This window comes from Battus philenor, unplaced genomic scaffold (assembly GCF_028537555.1).
Source record: "Battus philenor isolate CCGP_79_NKW_IND1 unplaced genomic scaffold, ilBatPhil1.0.hap1 SCAF_5, whole genome shotgun sequence".
In the NCBI taxonomy this organism is placed as follows: Eukaryota; Metazoa; Arthropoda; class Insecta; order Lepidoptera; family Papilionidae; genus Battus; species Battus philenor.
The window spans coordinates 14,583,906-14,594,583 of NW_027181715.1; positions in this window are offsets into that span (position 1 = coordinate 14,583,906).

A 10,678-nucleotide genomic window follows, 5' to 3' on the forward strand; every position below is an offset into this window, starting at 1 on the left:
TTTTTTGTTATTATCTATGTTATTTTGTTACATTTACTCTTCGTCTTTTTTTACGGTTTTAGTTTACAATAAAATGTAAATAAATTACAATAGATTCTACCAATACTGCTTTGGAACTTCTATTTATAAATATGCTGATGTTTGCTCTTAGAAGACCTAAATCCTTCAAAAAGTTTAATAGTTACAATTCGTTTATCCACCATTAAAAGTTTTAACAGAACTCTTGTTGATCGTCAACTATTTTTAATCTGTTTTATTCTTCACTCTAATATGCTTCTCAGTGTTATAGCTTTGAAGAAGAATCAATAATAAACTCTACAACAACACATCTATTAATATAGTTTATTAAATTTATACATATATATAATGAAATAAAAATAATCAGGTGACATCACTGCCAAAGAATCACATCATTTTAAAAAATATTTAATAAAAAATAAGGCTTTTCTATCAATTTTAAAATTGTTTTTGTAAATGGCAGTTCAATAATATTTGAAGGCATTTTATTAAAAAAATCTGATTCCGGTTATTTCAAATTATTTAGAGATTTTTCAGTCGAAACTATGGTACAGCCAATTTTTTACCATCCTCTGCTTTTACAATAAATTGTCAATTAATTATATTTATTGTAAACGTACAAGATATTATTATAAATATATTGGAGGCTACTATAAGAATGTTAACATCTTTAAAGTGATTTCTCAAGGTTATTTGCGTTCCTAAGCCATAAATAGCTCGGATGGTTCTCTTTTGTAAAAATTTGTTTTATATATTTTCAAATCATACCTCAAAACACAAATCAATAGATCATACTGTGGAAATAACGAAAATACACTATCCTGGAGATATGCATACTACATATAATTTAGTATTAATTTATTACAAGTTATATGTTATGTGTTTTTATGAACTAAGTATTATACCTGTTTTAAAACAATTCTACTTATAAGTACTAACTTACATTACGTGTAAAGAGTAAGTATCTTATTAAAAGACGTTTGTAACACTTTATCAATTTATTTAACACATGAACAAATTTTTATTAGCGCTTGAGTTCGAGCAAAAAGGACGTGCATTCGTCGTAGGACTCTGGGGCGCACTGTGCTCCGCGACCGAGTGAAAGCGGGCAATAAAACAAAGGCGCAAAAGAAATAAAAGAAACAAAAGTAACAAAAGGTCTGCGCCCGCGTCACCGGTGCGTGCATGTGCCCGCTGCACTATTCGGCACACTAAGTTCGCCCGTCGGCTACGCTCGCCCACAAAATCTTACACCTATTATTCATTCAGACATCACATCAGTGTATATACGACTCCCACACGTGTTTATTCTATTCAATATCATCTAAAAAATCCTTAACAGTATAGTAGCATTTATCTACTAACGATATCCTTAAATTATGTAAATACATCCTTTGTGGTATTTTCCTTATATGCAGTGGTATATTATTATATATAATAATGGACATAACATAGCAGTTTTTCTTATATTAGGATGTTCTACCAGATGGCTTCACTGATGCTGCAATATCTGTGTTCTCACTATTATGAGTTCTTGTATCTTTTTTCTCTTCCAGATGTAGACTGACTTAGAAATCCCAAGAATCGGCTTTTATAGACGTCACCGTCATTCTAGTATATAATATTTTCGATATTTAATGGAATCAGGCGTTACCTTGCGGAAGTCCATCCTAAGTAAGAAAAGGACCAATATTTATCCAGCCGTATTTCACCCCTCCACGGGGCATCTTCAGGAGCGAGGGGCATCTACACCGATTAGTGCCAAAGACAGAGTCTGTGTTTGGCACTATACACGCACACGTGTTGAGTGATTTGACGGTGGCAGTTGTGTAATTAGCATCGTTTGCTGCATATGCATTTATCAGCGGGCTGGCGGGAGGTGTACTTTGTTGCACGACTATCACTGTATCTGCGGAAGTGGCTAAAGATTGGTCCTTTTCTTACTTAACATTTCGATATTTGAAAGTTTTAAATTAATGACATTGTAAATTTTTTTTGCAAGCCAGCTGCAGTATAAAAACTCTGCAGTCACAAAACTATAATTTGGATACTTGTTCTGATGCATTTTAGTCATATCAATTTTTTGAACCTTTTCTAAGCCTTTTGTGTGTGACAGCTATATTGACGTTCCCTGCCATTTTCACAAGAGAGTTGTTTACAATCGAATTGAACAAACAATTAATATTATATCGGATATAAAATTAATATGTTAATCCTCGATAACTAACTGCGTAAAGGGTTAAAGTTAATTAAGGCAGGGAAGGTTAGAGGATTTAATTATTTGAAAATTAATTACAAATTGCTTGTATCACATATAATCAACATTGTAACTCTAGCAAAGATAAGTTGATACCGGTTTATGTATAAAGAAATTTATTTGGATGTTTCAAATATAATATATAAATGTAATTAACTTGCAATGTATATAAGTGGTTAGTTTCACTGATTAATTTGCCTAAATAAAAAATAAAAGTAAATTAAAAATTGCACAGGTTGGGGGCATTACATAATCTAGTCAAGAGTTCCCCAAACTTTTTTGTGTCGTAGACCTCTGGCCATGTTTTTCCGTGTTGGGTAGACCCCCTACTTACCTGATATTGATTTCCTGTAAATTTCTAACTGTAGTGAAGTTTAGTGTTAAAAACTTAAAGTAAACACACATGTTAATTTATACATTTATTAATTGAATTTAAATTAAAACTACTCAAAATTAAATTTTGTATCTGTTATGTAAAATATACGTAACATTAAGTAAACATAAAATAAACTATAAATAAAATAACATAAGCAATAAGTCATGTCAATAAGTGAAAAGGATGAACCTGATCCTTTAACAATAAATTGTCGACATTTGGCGTCAATTTTGTAAGGGTTAATCTTAAATCTCCTCGGCTAATGATGTCAAGCCTGTGGACTCCCAAATTTTTTTTAGCTGACGTAGACCCCTTGCAGGTTCACTGATCTAGTTTATATATATTATCACACAACGTTGGCGTCGTTTCAGATTATAGACGTCCACTGCAAGCAAAAGCCTCCACTAAAGATATATATATATATATATATATATATATATATCTTTATATATATATATATATCTTTATGGTACGCAGAGGACGCTACTACCTATTCCGGAAACTTATTTGTGAGCAGTGGAAATTTCATGTAATTAATTACAAAGTGTGAAATGTATAATATTATATTCCGGAAATCAAAACCACGATCTGAGCTACCACAATAAGTAAGTCAAAAGTACATCATTTCTGATATCTTTGATTTTTGTCTAGGGTATACCAGACGAAGAGAAGTCAAAAAGTAATATATTTACCTTTTAAAAGCATTTTTAATAACAACCAATCAACTTGTACAACTTATTTATGTTAGATATATATTAGGAGGTAGTAGTCAAAACATTTTATTAAACAAAAAAAAAATTAAACAAAAACACTGGCACAGTTGTCTTACATCGCATATCTGACAGTCCCTTTGACGTCCCCTGTCAAAGTCAACCTTTACATCCTTCTATCCTTACGTTACGGTAACAATTTTTCTCCGACATATGGGAACCACATATTTGAGAAAGACATATGTTTCAATTGATTGCGCAATTGCCTCAAAACATAAAGTAACAGATATGTTCTAAAAATTGTTCACATAGGTACGTGTTGACCACGCTTGTCTAGTGGTACATTATATACAAGAAATAGTATTAAACATGATATATATATAGTCTTTTTTTTACGGCCCCCGCTATTAGGAGCCTCTCGTACCCCCTATCTTGTGTGGGACAGGGACTATTTTACATTATTTAATTTTTCACGAACATTTTTATTACGTCTTTCATTCATCCCTCATTACTATTTTACATTTTCTTCATTTTATATTTTTATTTTATTTATTTATAAGCTAATTAAATTATCACATTATTTTTATTGATTTTGGTTATTTACATTTTTATAGATTTTTATTTTTATCTATCACTATGCTTATTATTTTTCTACATAATAGAAGTAACTCTTTTTTTGTATCTTCTTCTCTAATCAGGGAGGCTATTGATTCCTCCCTGATTTTTACACCAGACCGGAACTCGAAGTCGAACCTGAGTCCCCCGAATGCGGGACACTATGCCACAAGGTGGATCACGGTCTGGTCCACGCCCGGTTCACAGAACACGAGGGGTCCTCCTTGAGCTTGAACCTGTGGAGGTACTCAGAGAACCCCCCGTGCCACGTGAAGAGCTGTGCCGAGACCTCGTCCACCTCGACACTGCGGAGCATGCGGTAGGCTTAAAAGGCGTCCGGGTAAAATATCCTCGTCATTAAAGTCGTGATATATATAGTCTAGAGAATTAAAACTGAATGACAATGACTGAATTACGAATGAGAAGTCATAGGTTCAAATCTATTGATACTAGTCACAAACGCTGAAGAAAAATTTTTAGAATATACATACATGTACCTGGATCAAAAGGAGGCCTCCTGTTCAGAAAAGAAAAAATTATGTGTGTAATACATGAATGCCTCCATAATTGCGAACGAACGAAAATTCCATAACATATTTAAATTCGTCGACGCGGTTAACAATGTCAGGAGTTGGCCTCCGAATGTTCGCGTGAATCAGAGAAACGTGAAAGTTTCGAAGCGAATCATGCTTTTAGTTTCCCACCGAATTTCGTTTTATTCCGCTCCCCTCCACCCCCCACCCCTTCATCAAAACTTCGCAATCGCGAGAAAGGATGTAACTTCATTCAGGGAATAATCTTTTTCATAACAATTTTCCGCCTTAGTTAATCCTCGTGTCGTATTGAAAGTTTTCGGATACAGAATTCTGCTAAATTTTACATTCACAGCTCGAACGGAAAATTCTAGAAATTACGAAATTTTCATAGCCTATATATAGCTAAGTATCACTATATTTCACGTAGGTTCCAACCATCAGGTATAAAAGCTTTAAAGGAGTCAATCATAGTTCATTATTTGTCAATTAATCCAGAAGTTAATGGTATCATAAATAATAAGTATCGTAATGATAATATAGTTATATGTAGAATTACAATTTGTATTACTAGTTAGTAAAAATTTTTTATATTATTTATTTATTAAATTATTGTTCAATATTTGTCTTTTCAGGCTTTGTATTGAAGTGACACATTTAAATAGACATTTGTGATGTGAAAAAACGTTTATTGAATAATTAACATAATTTGTGCCCGGAAAATGAATAATGCGCCTTCGAGCGGTTGCGCATCGTTCTCTGGTTCAAATCCGACTCCGCGAGAACTGCAACGGCCGCGCGCGCATGTGCTGCGCCTTGGTTACGTGCCAAGGCGCAAGCAAGAGCGCGTATAGTGCACGCCGTGCGAGTGAGCGAGACGAGTGGGCGAGACGAGCAACGGTTGAGCGTTGTGACGACGCCCGCGGGAACTTTCACATATAGCGGCTTTTTGAGTAGCAGTATTATTACACATTCATATTTACTTAAACAGGGTAATTGAAAATAATTGTAAAAGCAGATGGGCTGCAGCGTTGTCTGCGTACCATAACACCACACTGCGATCAAAAATCCGCATTTTAAGCGTGGTGATTATGGTATATCTTCCCATAGATACTTTTGAGGGAGACATATGTTTTGCTGTAGGCGTCTACGGGCTGAAAAGACAAGACCCTATCTAATAATCAGTGGTAGTAAATATATAAATGATTATATATTAAAAAATATCGTTTTTGAAAATTGGTTCTAGTCAATTATAATAGAAATATCATTGAAACTAATTAATATATACTTTATGCTCCTGTGATGACAAGCCTCGTAAGAAGGTAAAGATCCATTCCAATAAAGTTTAACAGAGATCACTTTAAAAAGTTTGATTAGAAATAGACGTAACCTAATAAAATCTTAAAGTTTTTTGTCTGAATAATGAGCGATATATTCACATCTGTATTGTATTACACTGCACACTAATCCAAAATGCTATTTTAAAATTATTTAACTTACAAGGCAAGCTTTGATAAGTGAATAGTGTTTTTTAAAGATTAGAATCGTTATTATGATGTTTTGATAATAAAAATGATATTATCATCATCGTCACCACCACCATCATCATCGTCGTCGTGGTCGTCTTCTTTGTAGTCGTCGTCGTCATGGTCGTTGTCATCGTCATCGTGGTCATCGTCGTCGCCCTCTTCGTCGTCATCATTTTCACCATCATCGTTACCAACATCGTCACCATCACGATCCTCATCATCATCGTTATCTTCAGCGTCGTCGCCATCATCATTATTATCATCGTTATAGTTATTGTTATCATTATAGTCGTCATTATCATCATCGGTATTATAATTATTATTATTATTAAATAAAACGTTAAGTAATAACACGTTCAATTGTAATTCATTTCAATTTAATAATTAATAAAAGTATTTGGTTCTCTCGGTGTTTTAGTTTAAACAATAAGCGGATTGTAATACTTAGCTTATACGCTACCCTTTGAAATTCGCCGTAATTAATATTTGATTTTCGTCGAGAGAATAAATATTAATTTGATATCAATGTCGGATTAAGGCATGAGATTCAATAAAGGGTAAGGGTTGAGTTTGCGAAGGTTCATTAGTTGAAAATTCAGAGCTTTTACAACGCTTCAAGCCTGTCTTACCTTTACGGACTTTTGGGGACCTAATTTATATTACATATATACTAGTTCTAAGCATATAATATGTTATTAGATGTGGAGAATTAACAGTATGAGTACTAGTGCCTATCTATCAAGGAGAATAAAATTTTAAATAGAAAGACGAAGTAATACTGTACAATCAAAAATTAAGATACATCATTTTTTAATTACTATTCCAAAACAATTGCATTACTTTATTAGTAATCCACGTTCAATAAAACGCACTTTTACAGAAGCTTCTTCTAGTTCTCGAAACATTCGGAATAGTATTATTCCGGTAAAGACTTCAACACCTTCGATTCGGTTTTAATATTAAGTTCGGTTTTAATAATTAGTATTGGTATTTTAAGTTTGTTGAATAGCTAGAAGTCGCACAGGAAAAACTCAGACAAATATAGTAGTTGTGGAACGATACGAGTCGAATTTTTTATACCAATCGAGACTTGACGCGTTTTGAAATACAAAACATCCTTCAAATGGTTTGGCTTTTTGTTGACCTTTGGGAAATTTTATAGACAGTTCTACAAACAACAAAAAAATTTACCTGTCTTTCTAATTCTCGAGTGTTTTAAATAATAATTTCATATTAGTTTTATATCACGGATTATAATATAATTTAAAATTGAGAAGATTTAAGTAAGAAAAGGACCAATATTTAGCCACTTCCGCACATGCAGTAGTAGTCGTGCAACAAAGTGCACCGCCCGCCAGCCCGCTGATAAATGCGTATGCGGCAAACAATGCGAATCACACAACTGCCACCGCCAAATCACTCAACACGTGTTTCACCCCTCCACGGGGCATCTTCAGGAGCAATGTTACACCGATTAGTGCCAAACATAGTGTGACAGGTAATGCCTGATTCCATTAAATATGTGAGAAGTTTTGACATTCAGTTAAATAAGCAAATTGCGTATTAAAGAGAATAATTTTAATAGTGCACTATCTATTCTTAGTTCAATCTACGTTATCGGAATTGATATATAAGGTTTCTGTAACTTTTTCTAGATAACTGATAAGTATATCCAGGTGAGAGACATCTAATTCAAGTCACAGGCCCCCCAAACATCGTCATGATGACCTGTTCTTCGCTGCCCGCATTTACCGATTTTCCGCGACGTTTGTACGAGCGATTTGCACCACTATCACTACCACTGTTATGTATAAAAGATACAAAATATTTTCTTAACGGTATTCGAACTTGTGACCTTGGTTTGAATAGAAGTAAATAATTTTGAGAAATTAATGAGTCCAGACGGCAAAGTTTTGCTCTTTTTAAACTAAATATACGAAAGATAATATGAATGAATATATGTTACAATAATTAACACAAAAACAATATTAAACATTTACGAAGCGAATAAAGAAATATTCGCGTGCGGAGCCTTGTTCACAAATCAACATAAACCTTCGTATCGGAAGTGTACACACTGCTTTGAATAGATGGCTCGCTCATTATGCTCCGTTAGGAAATCACGGATTTGCCGTGTGTGCACAAGGCTTTATTGTTCGTAAATCTATTCGCTTAATAGTTTCCTATTATGTTGTTCTTTATGAAAATCTGGTTCGTTAGGAATACTTATTAAAGTTCGTATTAGCTTACGAATGGTGAATTTTTGTACAGTAGAATTACCATTCCATCATAGCTATAAGGTATATATTTGTCTGGCAATAAATACTGTTACAAATTTAAACAAAAATGTGATATTTAAATTTGGAATTTATTAAAATATACACAGATTGATTGAATATAGGTGTAAAACTTTAAAAGAGAGATCATAGCTCATTTGTTTGCAAAATCCTTTTAATTTTTTTTACATATATTTTCAACCAACCCGTATAAAATAATCACTCTGAATATATATATGCCGTATCAAATATATATATATATAACCAACGCTTTTCGTCAATACGGCATATTGACGAAAAGCGTTGGTTGATCTACGAACTTCATTGAAGAATACAAAATTTCTTTCTAGCACAACTTTTTCAACATATATTTTCGTACAATCTCATAATGTTTATTGCCGTAAAAAAAAAAAAACATTTGATATGATTGACGTTATGCTGCTAGCTGGTTTAGGATTTGTGATGTTTCATCGAAATGAAGTTCGCGGAAATAGGAGATATGCGATCTAAAAAATTTACGCGGGGCGATGGTATCTCAGTTACAGAGGATACACATACACAAAAAAGACTATACCAGTATAGTGTATGAATCAATTGTAGTGAATGTTTTGCAAAGCGAGGATTATTCGGCGGTCGGAAGCCACAAGTGCCGAACCTGACCGCCCTCGTTTGAACGCAGACTACCGAAGGAACATATGAATCACTAAGAAACGTAGATGAGACGATAGTTGATTTAAAAAATACAAACTTTGATTAACACACACGTGTCATTGGGGCACTAAGGTTTTATAGTGAAGAACAAGTCGCTGGATACAAGTCGTTTTCAACGGGTCTTGTTGAAAATGTATATCCAGCTCTAGACATTCTTCGGCTCGATTAATGACAAGCCGATTTTGCACCGATTAGAGCCAAATACAGAGTGCTTTTTTTTCGTGAAAAAAAAAAACAAACTTAGAACTATCTATAGCTTCATTTAATTTCTTCAGCGTTTATGTGCGCGTGTGGAAATGTAATCATACTTTGGTTAAAGTAAATCGAATATAGAACGTTCGATATGGTAATTGGTACCGTGAATGAAGTCGGCCTTTGTAAACTTCAAAAGATATTTTGACGCCTGCCGTAAGCATTTACGTGCTAGTCATACTAATTTATTATTCATGTTTCATTTATAATTTTACAATTGTTATGGAATTCAACGGAAGTAATAAATGTAAGAGATTATATTGCTGCTTCGTTGCCTCCAGACAACATATTACGTGTCTTGTATATTGAGGATGGTACTTTACCTATATCATATATGTCTTTATAAAGATCGTTTTATACAATACGCTATTATTGATAACGTGTCTTTTATGTATTATACTGGTCTCTTCTGTTTTGATATATATTCCTCTATCCTAAGTAAGAAAAGGACCAATATTTAGCCACTTCCGCACATGCAGTGGTAGTCGTGCAACAAACGACTACCACTGCATGTGCGGAAGTGGCTAAATATTGGTCCTTTTCTTACTTAGGATTGACTTCCGTAAGGTAACGCCTGATTCCATTAAATATTTCTCTATCCTATTATATCGTATACTATTTCAAAAACTAACAGAAGTTAAAATCTATGTCAAATTTAAATATATCTGTTATCTAAATATAACTGGAACTAGTTAGGTAAAACCTATTTATAATATACCAGTAAAGCCTCATAAAAAGGTTCGAGGTAACTCAGAGAGTAATGGAAAAGGCTACGCTCGGAGCTTCGCTGAAAAAAAAATCACCGACGTAGCTCGAAGTATAGCTCATTTAAGTACCAATGGGTGGGAAACATTGTTCTCAAGTGATCACGAGCGAAGCTTCGAGCATAGTCTTCGCCATTGCTCTCTCGGTGATCTTGCGCCTTCTTATAAGGCTTATCGTAAGCGATCACATCGTGGATCCGAATGTCATCACCGGCAACACACTGGTCAAAGACCTTCGGCTTCACTTATTGCGGTATTTTGGCCAGGAAGATGTTTTTTACTTCTCCTAACGTCGAGTTTGATTCGACGTATGACCTTTTTCTGTTGGATAAACCAAGTTGGACGGTTTGTCTCATGTATATAATCGTCTACAACTTCGAGCGTAGCACTTTCGACATCTACTTGAGTAGGAACGACATAGACGTTAAAAAATAACTTCGTCTTGTCCATATTTATTTGAAGGCCTTCTTGTCTAGAGGCTTTTGCTGAGATCACAAGGCACTCATTAAACAAATAAATTTTAATTATGCAGAAACAAATAAGCTGGTAATGGCATAGAAAGAAGGATTAGTTAAACGAACGAATTAAGGAAGAGAAGCAAATGAAAAATTATTAAATAGATAAATAAAGTCTCTAT